Genomic DNA, 15,392 nt, shown 5'->3' with positions numbered 1-15,392 from the left:
ATTTCGTTAAATTATCTTAAAGCTGATTGTATAAAATAAATGTGTATTATCTATGAGTTATGTGTGACTATATAAATAATATTTTAATTTAATTAAATTTTTAAAATGTAATTGATAAATAAGACAAACAATATTAATTAAAATATCTTGATTTTTAATCATTATATTAAAAATTATTATTTTGAAATATAAATATTATATATTATTATCTACTGAAAGGTATGTATATTCAATATAGGTAATATGTATATAATACATTTATATAATTAATATTTAGAACCTCTGTTTTATATAAACCACAGAATACTTAAATGTATCATCACAATAATAGTTAGCTAAATATAGATAAGAAAGCTTATAGAATAAAATTTACTACATCGCCCTAAATTTAAAGATTTGTGAGTCTTTTTTATATGTAGTTATATCACTGTTTACTTCCGAATCTATTTACAGTTACTTTTATATCAATTGTAATGTATAATATTTTTATTCGATCTAGAAATGTAAAAACATTTTATTGTATTTTAAAAGTACCTACCTATAGTGATAATAAATGGTTCAATATTTTATAGTTTATGTTGATTCTTTTTATTTAAATTATATCATCAACTGTAAAAATATATGCATACATTAAAAAAAAAAAAAAAAAAACATCCAACGATAGTCAATTATAAATTAATTTTTGTGATTTTATACCATTGACAGTATTTGATCAATGTCAATATCATATATGTTTATATTATAAAAATGGTAGTCTAAGTATTAATGCATTTTGAAGGGTGAAAACATATTGCTGAAACCTTAAGCGTTTTATTTGTTTAATAAAAGCATCATCTCTATCACCAAAAATGTGTTCAACGTATTTATCTGTATGGTATAAATATATAAATATAACAGTTGGTATAGGGTGAAGTATGACGAGAAAGACCAAGAAATGACAAGAGTTTTAAATTGCAAATTTGTAGATATACGAAACCGTACTCCTGTTCCACTATACCGTTGTTTATGTATTATAGAACAATACATATATTTATATATTATATTGTATTTTACATTGGTAAAAGAAGGCGTTGTCGTACAAAACAAACGTTTCAAAAAGTTTATAGAAAATGCCTGCAAAGGACACATTTTCATTTTGCTACCAGCCATCTTTTCAATTGGATTATTTTGCTACCTTTTAGTAAGTATTTACTTTGCCCCTGACGTATGTGTGTTTGGATGTTCTATGACGAGGAATATAAAACACAAAAAAAAACATCACATCTCTGTACTTAGAAGAAAAATTCAAGTTGAGAAAATCAGATATTCTGTGGAGTGATTTCCATTATCGGTTAAAGTTCAGTTAGTCAGAGTAGATCCTTGTATAAATATATTACTCATGCGGATTGCTATCGATATGTTGTAATTTCCAAATTTATTTTTTACAACTAAATACAATAAATTAGATTCAATTTTTTCACGTGTCTATAATCCAGTGGAATATAGAAATCTACAAATGTTATTTGATGGAGCGGTAATCTAATAATAGATTCAAAAATAAAAAACAATCACATAATAAAATTGTAAGTTAGGCATAATAATAAATGAAATTCAAGTACAAACTAAAGTTTTAACAACAACTATAACCCTTTAATTTTTTTAGCTAAAATTAAGTTATTCAATAATATTAATTTTTTTTTTAATTTTTTTTTTTTCATGAATATTTTGAATAATTAAGTTATTTATTTATTTACTTTTAAACGAAAAGAAGTTAATTTAATTTTAATTTTATATTATCCATAAGTTTATCAATATGCAAGTAAGTTATCCGACATTATTCAACAGTATACAATAACAATTTAACTACAAAAAAAAAAAAAATTAAAACAGTGATAAATATATTTTTGAATTCGAGATTAGAGAATTCTAGTATGTTTAAATATACGAAAAAGTAAAAATAATTTCAAGCTAATAAAACATATTTAAATGCGAAATCTTACAGAGAGAAGTTAATTTAAAATTTTTATTTAATTTCGTACTATCAAGAAAAAAAAATATATGCGGTTGAATCATTTATAATTAGTTTTAATAGTTTCACGGTGTAGTAGAAATGTTTGGTGTAAGCCGTGTAATGCTGACGGCAATTCAAATGATAATTATGAACACAATATGGTCTATACTCTATAGTAAAATATATTATTTAGTAGGTATAATTATATATTTTTAAATACAAATCAATACCTAAAGAAAACTAAAAAAAAAGTTAACTAAATTAGTTAGAAACGATTGGATAATCGAAGAGATTCATAACCAGAAAAAAAAATAATAATTATATAAAATGAGATGAATAGCTTGTAATGTATTAAAACCGGTAAAACTTTCGTCAGCAAATAAATTGAATATTATTGTAATTCTTTGAAAATGAAAATTCAAATGTTGAAATAAAATATGAGAAACCAGCTGATGTAGAAGAGACTACATCATTTACTAACTATAATTTACGATAAGGAAATAATCTGGGAAATAAGTGCTTACGTATTCGTTGAACGAATGATAGATAGTGTAGGTGGAGTTGGGTTTAAGTAAATATAATCATTTAGTTTAAAACCTGATCCAAATACTATTATTTTCAATAATATCAATAAAATTTAATTTTCAAGTGTTGTGTGATCTCAGAATAATATGTTATACCCAACCCAACACTTATTTTTTTTCAGACCAATAACAGTTCGATTATTTATTTTTAGAAATAAAAAAAAATAAGCGTAAAATGGTTAATAACGTTAATTTTATTATTTAAAAAATAATATATTTTAAGTTAATATTATGTTTCTCATATTTCATCTAGTTACAATATTATGAGATATTGTATAATATAATTTGTTTAACATGCACATCAGTGTTTAATTTTATCTCAAATCATCCTAACAATAAATATAATATTTATAATTAATCAATACATTAATTGAATATTTAAAATTTACTATTATGTTTCATAGATTATAGTAATTATGTTTTTTTTTAAGATGCATTCACTAACTAAAAACATAATAATAAAAACATATTCAACTTCAGTTGTTAAGTTATATAAGCATTAAGTATAAAATAATCAACTCTAATAAAAAATAAACTCTATTAAAAATCATTAAAACTAAAAAAGAAACAGTTTTTTCTAAGTTTCTAAAATGTCAAATTGAACTTAAATTGATTTATATTCTCGGAAACAAGTTGAGTTTATAAACAAGAATAAAAAAAGTTGTTTCATATAAAAAATATAAATAAATGAAATATTGTTACCTCTTTACTAGGTAAAAAAATATACCAAACACTGACAACAGTTTTTTTTGAATTGAATGATAAATCATAATTTATTTTTTGAGATAAGAGATAAATAAATAAGTTTTAAATAAGTATGAATACTACAAGTATATAAGCTGATGCTTAAAACCTGAAACTATATTATTGAGTTTAATGTATAGCTTGTAATATTTATATGAAAACACAAAAAATATTTAGGATACATTATTAGTAATAATGTAATAATAATTATTTATTGCTACTTTATCATAATTTCCATTTGAATTTAACACATTATTATTTTATCATTTATCATGCACCTATTGTTTTTTTTTTTTTTTATGTTAAGAGCGATATTTTTATCTTGACGATTATGGTGGTTAGGTAGAATATGTGTTAGGTGAAAATTCCCAAGTGATCATCCATTCGGGAGTAGTTACGAACCTCTAGATTAACACCAGCGCCGTTAGGAAAATGGTGCGTCCACTTCACCTCATTATCCCACATACCTAACATATCATTTGATAAAATATACTAAATAATAATCACAGAATATTTTGTTTTTATTTAATTTTTAAAATTCTTATCATCTCATATTATTAGATAAAATCTATTTTGAATTCAAAATCTTATATTTTTTTTTTTTAACTTTTTTATATAATTAATGTATAAATAATTAAAATCTTAAAAATTATCCTATACAATTATAAAAACTAGAAACGATTAGATGAATATTTATAAATGAAAATTTCTTATTTAAAACTGCATTCTTAAATTTTAATTGAAAATTAAATCAACAATTTTTATGTTGAGTGCTTTTTGAATAAAAATATTCAAATATTGCCAAATATTGACTGGTGGAGAATTTTTACTGACAAGGCAAAAGAATTAAGTCAAATGAATGCCTTGGTGGGGGGTTGAACTCTGAAGGTACATGCAATTTTTACTTTGGTTTTAATATTCAAAAATTCGTATATTATGATATTTTACTTTATACTTTTTTTAATTTTAACTAAGTTACATCAAAAAATATGTTTAATATACCCTAACCTATAAAGATTAATAATATATCGGTAAACAACAAAAATATATAATCAAAATATCAGTCATTTTTTGTTGATGTTTTTATTTTAATATAATATATTATAATATTATATATATTATATTATTGCTGAAAACATTAAAAGTAAAGTGAGATAAATTTAACTTTATTGTGATATTGATATAAAAACGAAAAGGTTTAGTATTTCAAATAAGGTCATTGTAAGATCATTCAACACTGAGATTTTATTTACACCCACTTACTATATTATGTTCATGTATAGAATAAAATATATATACATTATTCAAACATAATATATACGTTTCTCCATTATTGTTCACATGTATGATATTTTTAACAATCGAATAACGAAAGTTTATCACTCAGAAAATTGTTTCTTATTGGAATACAGTTAAAAATGGAACACTAAGTATTAAAATATGATATATGATGTATATTATTTCGATTCCCTTTTAATAATGGGTTGGAGTAAATTCTTTATGACTTATGTCACGAATGATTTATTTATGTTGTAGCTTGCATTATTATGTTAAATTGACATAAAAAAACAAGCATTTAAAAAAATTAACTAACTATACTATTAGTGTTATAGACATGGTATATAAATAAGTCAGGAAATTAAATTTTATCATTTAAATGAAAATATATATATATATAATAAAAACTGAATTATGAATTTCTGAAAAATTTACATGATTCAAAATTACTTAAATATTTTTTTTTTATTTCCAAGGCCTTTGAGCGACCGCTCATTTATCATTTACCGAGCTTTATAAAAAACAATGCTTCCAACGATAGTACACAGATGCATAGTAAAATCACCTAACATTTCAAATCAGAATTATCATTAAAGCTATTTTAATTTTCTAATATATAATACTACATAATACGTATTTATTATATTAATGCTGAATAATTAAAAATATTTACCATATAATAAACACTGTACAGTAATAATTATAAAATATAATATATGGTCTTATAAAGCATAATAGATGCATACGATTTAGGTAACTAAATAATTTAAGCTTAAGATATTGTTTGTTATTATGTAAATTATTATATTTAAAAACGCAAAATTCAAATTTAATAATTAATAATTAAATAGTTTTTCTTTTTTTCAAAATCTTAATAATTAATCTATTTTAAACAATATTGTAATATGGATAAAAATTTTATTTAAGCATTAATTTATACTTATAGAATATGTGCATATTATATTTTATTAAAGCACTGCAAAATCATGAACTTTATTTTTTAAAACAAAAATATTATCTTTTAAAATTAACAATAAGTATTTATCAGTTTTGAAATAATGAAATATTTAAAATTAATAAGATTCAATAACGGCCAAAAAAACTAAAATGAAAAAAAAAGATGTTAAAGGCTTCAAAGCGTTTATTGCGATTGAAATTTTAACAAAATATCCATTATATTCATGGTTTATAACTTTATAAGCTCTAAAATCACCAAATAATCACGTTTATAGATGTTATATAACATATAATCTATAAATAATTTTAATTTCTTATGAAATATAATGGTTGAAAAATTATGGTAGATAATTAATAATTAGATAACAATGTTAGCGATGCAGTGATCACTATAATATTGTCTTGAAGTTAAATCCTAGTATTTCAATTATTTTTATCCAATCATAGTTAATAGAACTAAATGAACTTATTATGATAGCATTTTTTTTCTAAAATACATGTGTATAATTACAAATCTACAATTGCAAAATGTTAAGCATATCACGTATATTATTTCCGATAATATTTTGTAAAAATAAAAGCAATATTTTTAATTTTACCATTAATTGATTTAAATTATGAATTATCATACATCATACGAGTATTTTACATTATTTAGAAAGTTTTATTTCTACCCTATTTGGTTATCGGAAACCTCAAATATGATAAGTCCAGAACAATAAATTATTACCATCGGAAAATCGTGAGCATGACAAAATCGATACAATGTCCGCCGGTACTCACACCTGAGCTTTATTGTTTTTGTTTTCATTATTTATTTTATTCGGTTTGTTGTTTTTATTTTATTATTATTATTATTATTTGTCGTCGTTGTTGTTATTGTTGTTTTTGTTGGAAATGGGCGTTTTAAGCGATCAATTTACTCCGATTCAACATCTGGACGACAACACCGCAGTCAGAGAATCCGCCCCTCCCACCACAGCCCATCGTACCCATCAGACGCACACACGCGAAATCCGCCGACGACAAGGAATCGGTGGAAACGTACGAAATCGGTGGTCGTGCGTGTTATCTACCGGCAAGTTTGTGTACGTTCGCGGGCGCGTGTGTTACACGTTGACACTCGGCCGACGAGCAATTTATTTTCAGCGTCGGAAAGTATGTTTGGTCGGCGGACAGAACAGTGGCGGGTGGGAACGAAAAAAAAAAAAATCGAAAAAAAGAACGAAATCTGATATTGGCCGACCGCGTACGCCGCAGAATCACCGCAATATATATATATATGTATATACGATAACGTAACACCAACACTCCCACTTTACTCGCACCCGACCGCCGACCCGACCAAGCCACCGCCGTACATACCGTATACGATATATTATTATTCACCGTCAAATTTATACACGCATACGCTTCCCGTCACGGATGGGTGGGGCGTTATTTATTAGCCCTTGTTATTATGGTACACGACACTGGCGATAAATCAATTGATGCGTGCGACAATGCGTATTAAACATTATAATATTATACTCCACGATAAGGACGATATAATCAGACCAATGTGTCAATACAGGTAGTACAAGCGATATAGGTGTCCGACAGTATTTGTGCGACAATGAAAATAAAAAAAAAAAAAAATAATGAAGCGAAGAAAAAAAAATAAAAGTAAAAAGCAAATTAAAAGCGACACGGCCCGCGCTGGAATATAATATAATAGGTGTACGGCGGGGCGAGTGATATAAGAACCACGCCGCCGCCGCGCTTGTATACGCGTCATCTCGTGATTCTGCAGCATAATAATGTCGCTATAGCGAAATTTAGTGTAATACCGATACAATACGTCGTATGCGTGTACAAAAATCGCACGTTTTTATCGCACACGTTAAGTAATACATACTACTTGTTGTTATCATTTTTTGCATATTGAAAATCGATTTATATTACTTTTTATAATGATAACGTAGTTCTTGGAAAAAAAATTTCTCATTTTTCCTAAAGTAAGCAACTTATTTTATACAATTTTCTGATTTATTAACATCCTTTTTTACCACAAATTATTGTTAAACAAAATATTTTATACGTGTATTATTCTGGATTCCTATCAGATACATTGCGCTTCTGCCTCTCCAGGCAATGATTTATCCTTGTTACTTGTTAGTCTTCATAGACTTTATATTTGCACCATTTTTCATAATTTTCTAGAAAATGACTAAGATTTAAAAAAAACATGAAACGCTGTTATCATCTACGTTCTTTTTCAATCTAAAGAAAAAGTAAGTATATTATGAAACTTTTAAAGATATTTTATTACTCAGAAAGTATATTCCAGAAAATATAAAATACCTATACCGACATCATTTTTATTATTTAAAATCGATAAATTCTTCACTGCGTATATGATTTTGTAGCAAGTAATATTAATATAATAACAAAATTTTCGGTCAATAATCAAATCAATAAACGTATATAATGTATAAAAAAATAAAAAAAAATCATTAGTTACTTTAAGCTGCAAAATCCACAATATTATCATTTTCATTTTTAGTATACCATTTTTTTTTTTTTATTATTCATTCTGTTTATTACACAATATATAAAAAATATTTTTACTAGAAGTGTGCATATAAGTGTTATAAGTATTTAGTGGCTTTAGTATATACTTGAATGAAGAGACCCCCGTGAAGGCACTTCGGAATGATAACATATTTGAAATTATAAAAAGCAATAATATTATACATTGATACTCATGCAATATATTATATTATGATTGATTATTTTTAACCTGAAATTTGAAATATATCATAATCACTCTTTTCTTTCTTTTTTTTTTTTTAACTCAATATACTCGTGTTATTATAGAATTTTAAAGGGTATTCAAAAAAATGTAAGTTAGTTTTTGAATATAATTTTTATACTAATAGTTTCTTTAAGTTTCTTTAAACTATATATGTTCAGAATTTTTTTTAAATAAAATGTGATCAGTTATATAAAAAAACTGAATCTTATTATTTTATAAGATCTATATTGTAAAAACATGATCGAGAGTTATGTTTTTTATTTTATATCAATGGTTCTTATATACTTTGGTATTCCAATTTAATCATTAGAATCAATAATATTCAAATTTCAATGAACGTATTAAACGAAATTAGTGTTTTGAAACCAAAATGTGTGTAACTTTTTGTATTATAATTCCTAAAAATTATAATTTTAAGATATCATAAAATATGTAATGATTGGGATTTCAACATATTTCGTTACTTGATAATAATGTATAAATAAATTCTACCTAAGTATACAAAATATATGAATTTTATATATTCATCAATAACTATAGTCTTATCGTATATACATATTATTCTATAAAAATTAATAGTACGATCTCTTTAAATACAAATATTTTTTAAATTTTAAATAAAAAATATTCTAACTAATGTCATCTAACAGAGACTACCTTTAATTTTATAAGTATTTTTTTAAATACTTATATTATGATACTGAATACTGAAAATAATATAAATCACGTTATTTCGTTGAAAATGTTCTTATAATAGACAATCAACCAGGTCCATAACTTATCTAAAGACTTAATAACGATTTAATACAGCAAATGTTGTATACTTTTACAAATTCCATAGAATAAAAATGTAGAATTAAAATTTATGTTTGTCTGTCATGTACGCACTTAATACATATTAAAACAAATGTATAAAACATATAAAACAATGAATGTCTACTATTGATATAATCACCTAAAGTACTTATGCTAAAAAGAGGTAACATAATAGGTATATAATAATTGAGTAAGTAATCCACTACCTTTTACTACCTAATATACAATTTTTATACAAATATTATTTTTGAATATAAAAACCCATTTTAATATTACATACATTTTTTTTATATATATTTATAATGATATAATAAAAAAAACGTACGTGGGATTTTTTTTTAATATGATTATGTTAAACAGAACCAGTCGATGAAGTTAAAACAAAATTAATGTTCTGAATACGGACAATCCGGCTTTAACGGAATTATATAGATTTACTTTTTTAGACCACAATTCAATGGAATATACTGATTTATATCAAATGTGAGTTTAAAGTCTGACAAACTTCAAGCATTAAAATTAGGTTATCGTAGTTAATTCAAACAAAAATAAAGATTAGATCTTTTATAATTTAAATATGAATTAATATTATATAGTATATTATGATAAGCATAATTTTTCAAAACACTGAAAAAAATCCAATCATAATTTTAATTTCATTATTTTAATTACATAATGAATATTAAATAACAATATAATTAAAAACAAAAACTAAACCAAAAAAATGTAAATCATTTTTTGGTTCATTTTATCAATACCTAGTAAAAAAATTATAAGGTGTTTGCGTTTTCTCGTAACAATAGAAATCTTTTTTTCCAAACCAATAATATATGTTCGATTGAGTTTTTGAACTTAAATTTAATACACTTAAATGTAACATGTCACCTACATAAAATGTTTAATACAAAAAATACAATCACAGGCCCGTTACTAAAAAAATAATTTGATTGTAGCAAAATATTTTTTTTTGATTATTCTCGAAAACTACAATGAAAAAATTGATTTTTCTCTTCATCCATCACAATAAATATACTTGATAAATCACGATGAAAATGATGAAACTTTTTAAAGATTATTCTGAAATAATGAACTAACTTTTATAATGTATAGATGTATAGGTGAAAATATATAGTATGGTTACAAAATCACGTATAAACTTGAAACTTTAAACTATAACTATACTAATTTTTAAAGTCAGTTGTTTTCAGTGAAATAGAAATTTTGTGTGAAACTGGTTTTACATTGCAATGATTTATTATTGAATTAAAACACATGCAGTACCTACATATAGTGATTGATTTTTTTACTTAATGACGAATTACTTCGTAATTATCTTTTGTTTAGCAGTAGCAGTTACTTACTTTCCCCTTTTTTATTTATGATTTTGATATAAGTATAATTATGTATGTAGTTTTATATTTTATTGGCTAAAAAACTGTGTTATACAATTAAATAATATAATTTTTTATAAATTTAACTTTAAGGTAATAAAAAAATCAATTCAGAGAAATGTTACGGCGATGTAATAAAACGCCAACTTAATTATAACAAATAACCGTTAATTATAACGAACTGGGTATGAGCTATTAGTGTGGTCTCAAATATAAAATTAGAATCTTAAAACATTATTTTAATAAAACTAAAATCGAACTAAAATAACCTTAAGGTTAAAGCTACTCATTTATACACTTTATAATAATAATAAAATATAATTGGAATAAATAAAGTAACGATAATCTTTTATAGTTCATCAGTACACATATTTTAAAAATTGCTATTCAGCGCGTTATGCGACTATTTTACGAAGGTTTAAGTTTTTATTAAATTATTTGTTTGCATTTTAAAAATGTATTGTATACACGCACACGATAATATTATATAAATATGTATGTATACTAAATTCTAAATAACGTATAATACATATTATAATGACCTTAGTAGCGTATGAATAACCTTATATCCTCGAAAGGAATAATATAGGTGACGACATGATATGCGTCTTACCTTAATGCAGCGCTCTCGGATCGTAATCCTCGGAAAACAGACATTGCACATCGTTTGACTGGAAATGATGTGGTTCACAAGCATTATAACATATTGATTATAAACACTACCTACTTATATGGCGTTTTATGAAAATACATATAGATACGAGACTATTTCAACTGAAGTTTCGTCACATTTCTCATCACTAATCACGGGCACCGGTGCAAAAACGCTTTGATTGATAATCGTGGAAAATCAGACGGTATGGTGATAATAGATTTAGAGAAAACTAGATCGATACTCATTATTTTTCATTAAGACTGGTTAACAGGAAATAATGCAGTTTCCCATTATTAGTATACCCCGGTATATCTAACAGCTTTAACCGCAGTCAGGGTGTGGCAGACTTCAAATCACAGCCGAGGCGATAGACATCATACTATACGATCACCAACCACACGATTAGGTAGAAAACACATCCAATCACAATATTTTCTATTGGTCATTCAAACATTCAAACCGCTTTTCTAACCATTCAACCGTTTTTCTCTCTGTTCTTCACGCTATCTGATTTAAAAAAAAAAAAACCGCTATCAAATCATTATTATTTTATAGATCGTTATAGAGTATGAGTGAATTATTATTGTTTAACGATGATATTCCGGTGAAACGATTGTTGCGTTTATTTTTGATCCAACAAAACGAGAATAACGTTTCCCAAAAATAGCGAGCTGAAGACGCTACAAAATTACTATATGTACCTATGTAATCACATCAATCACAAATGTTTGGTAATTACAGATTCCTCGTATTAGAGCATATCTACTACAATTACTTAAAATTAATTTGAATTAATCGTGTACTGCGTGTATACTGTATACTGTATAAAGGTTTGTAAAATTCAAAAAAAACGTGATAAAATAATCTCGTAATAAAAAAGTCCTTAAATATCGTAATTTTCTAAAAGGTATAAAAATCAGATCGAAATAATTTCAAATAAATTATTTAAGACTTAAATGATCTCAACAAAATGGACTTGTTGAAATATTTTTTCTGATCATTCTTTATTGTTTATAAAGTACAAACAATTGATTACATACGATGCATTAAAACCATTTATTTAAAATGTTTATTAACTTTGCAAAAAATCTCCAAAATTATTTTAACAGTTGTACTGAAAAACACAAATATATTAACAATGTTTAATTAAAAACAGTAAATAACGAATAATATTGTTTTAGCGAATAACTGCCATAAGATCTATAATCAGGGACGTTCTCACGGGGGGGGGGATATGGGGGAAATTATCTGAATATTGATTGCACAACTATATATTTTACGTTCTTGAATTATTTTTTATAAATAACTCATAATGTTGATATCGTAAAAGTTGTATTCCTATAATTTTAAAATAAAAATAAAATTTTATTCACAGCTATTTGTGTAGTACTACATGAAAATGTATTTTTTCTAAAATAAATGTTAGCCAGAAACTTAAGTTTTTAATTTGAAACTTAAATATTCATATAAGTGCAAGATAAATAATTCACAATGCTTACAGTTGTTATAAGTTACAGCTTGTATTTATCAATCGGCCATGATATTTTATTATATTATTATTAAAATTATTATAATTTTTTATTTATATCATAATTTAATAAAATCATAATTATTGTTTGTTAATATTATTGTTATATTAACTAAGTTTTAAATGGATAAAAATATAAAATAAAATTGTTTAAGAAAACAAGAATTATGAACCTAACATACGAAAATTTTAGGTCGATATTTTTATTGGAATTGTAACCAAAGGACCAAACGAGGTCAAATAATGTTTTAATTACGATTTTAAAAATTTCAAACTTAATGATGCATGAATTACGAAACTTGTCAATTATTTAAAAAATACATATTATATAAAAATAATGTAATATTCTCACTCAGTGGTTGAGCTAAAAAAAAAAAACCAATATTGGAGAAAATAACAAATAACTAGTATACTATGCCAAATTCCAAAATTTGTTTATCTTTAACACAACCAAATATTGGTTCATATCATTAAAAATGTATTAAGCTTTGGATTCTTACATATGAATTAATGATTTTGATAGTAATATGAATACAAGATTATAAGAAATCATTAAAAAAAATAACACTAAAAAAATCAATCAACATTTTTTTTTTAACATTTTACAATTTTGTTTAATTGTTGATTATTATTGAATTTTATAGAATTATTTTAATTTTAGATAATCATTTTATCTATTTAAATGAATTAGATATTTGGACAAATAACAACAAATTAATTCTGGTAATTATAATGTTAGATAATTAGATCATGAAAATATGTTTGTATTATTAATTATTATTTTAATCAATAGTATATTAATGTACCTATATTTTATTATTACATATATTAGAATAAAACAGTTTAATTAATTTAACGTTTAAAGATTGTGTTTTTTTTTTTACAAAATTGTACCTATTTTGTACTTTGAGGGAGAGGTAAAGAATGGTAATTTCCGGTACTTTTTAAATAACCGGAAAACCCAAAAAATAAAATAAAAATAGGATTATTTACGACATAATTATGTCGTGTTTCTATGTCTATAGAATTGAAATTTCCATAAAATATGTATTTTATATTTTTTTTTGTTAATGTTAATATTTTTACAATATTTTTTATCTATTTAAAGACATTAAAAATTTTTAAAACGTTTCACTTATCATTGACTGGTATGTATGTGAGAAGTGAGTACAAATATGTGTTTTTTTTTTTTTTTTTTGATAATTAAATTTGCTTTCCTATTTAATAATATAACATTTAGTCACTATATAATTAATTTTTATTAACAAAAATTGACAGTTGTGAAAATGTGTAGAGGGGTGGTAAGCACTGAAGTACAAAAATTCTAATACAAATACATTTGTGGTGTTATGTGCCGGTTGTTATTGTTATATCATGGGAATTGAACTGAACATAATTAATATGTATAAATCGACAAGTTTCGTAACTTGTACAATAATTTGAATTAACTAGCTATATATTTAGTGTAAAATATATTATATTATATATACACTATACACAGTCAATTTGTATCAAAACTTTTACTCATTAATTTGGATGATTAATGAAGAAAATTAATCAATTATGTATATATTTATATTTGATATAGCTATATATATAATATACATGATATTATAATTAATATAATAGGCTGTATAACTGATATTGTTCTAATGTCATTTTTTAGATGGAAAATAATGTTGTTTTTTTATTTGATATTAGAGCATCTATACCTACAATCCCTACATACTTGTATATTGAAATAGTTTTCAATATTTTAACTTCAAAAACTTTTCTTAAGCAAAACACGACTCAAAAACTTTAAATAACAAACCATAGTAATTTATATTTTCTTAATACATTTCGGTGGATATAATACATAACATTATGATGTTCATTCCCTAGGTTTATATTACACTAACCCAAATCGCTGGAAGCACAAAAGTTTTTGTAAAAATATTTAAATATCTCATCTCTATATTTCAATATGTATTTTGGGAAACACCGAATTTCGTTTAGTCACGTACCTACTTCTGTGTGGTGGGTATAGTGGATAATGGTTGAGGGGAATGAAGAGGAAAACAACACAACAACCTTATATTATTGAATACACCGAATTCGAGTACAAACACCGTCATCATTGTTAGCGATAATAACTCATCATTTGCGAACGCACACTCTTTGATTGATGAACAAGTAACATTGTTTGAATTTCAACTAATTCAATTAACCAATTGTAGCGTTGGCTAATTAAATAAAAATGCGAATGCATTAGATGTTGAGTTGGATATAGTGATGTTATGTATTTTTATTTAAAATTTTAATTGCCCCGCTATAACATCTTCTTATCTAAAACAAAACTGATTCGGTATATTCACTCACAAATTCAAACAACTTATGTATATATTGTATGTATGATATATAAATATATATCCAAAACCTGAACTCTCCTTCTTTCATTTTTTTTACGTTTCCTCTCCGACAAAATTATTCAACTGTAATATCTTAGTTCATCCACGTCTCCCTTAAAAGAGCTTAAGAGGTAATGAAGTGTATGCTTTTCACAATAAAAGTACCTTTTATTCAAATGCAGGTCACTAAAGTAGTCTACGTATAATCCGCGATGCCATCAAAAGCATTTGTTTCCAATATAAACCTCACCCGTCATTCAAC

General features: G+C 24.4%; 1 protein-coding gene across 1 annotated transcript in view; it reads right to left on the bottom strand.

The window, feature by feature from the left end:
- Positions 1 to 15,392, bottom strand: part of LOC114125896 (dopamine D2-like receptor) — a 251,374-nt gene that overhangs the window by 121,982 nt on the left and 114,000 nt on the right. The gene's annotated exons all lie outside the window — the stretch shown is intronic.

This window comes from Aphis gossypii, chromosome 2 (assembly GCF_020184175.1).
Source record: "Aphis gossypii isolate Hap1 chromosome 2, ASM2018417v2, whole genome shotgun sequence".
Taxonomy (NCBI): domain Eukaryota; kingdom Metazoa; phylum Arthropoda; class Insecta; order Hemiptera; family Aphididae; genus Aphis; species Aphis gossypii.
This window is presented reverse-complemented; position numbering and strand designations above follow the sequence as displayed.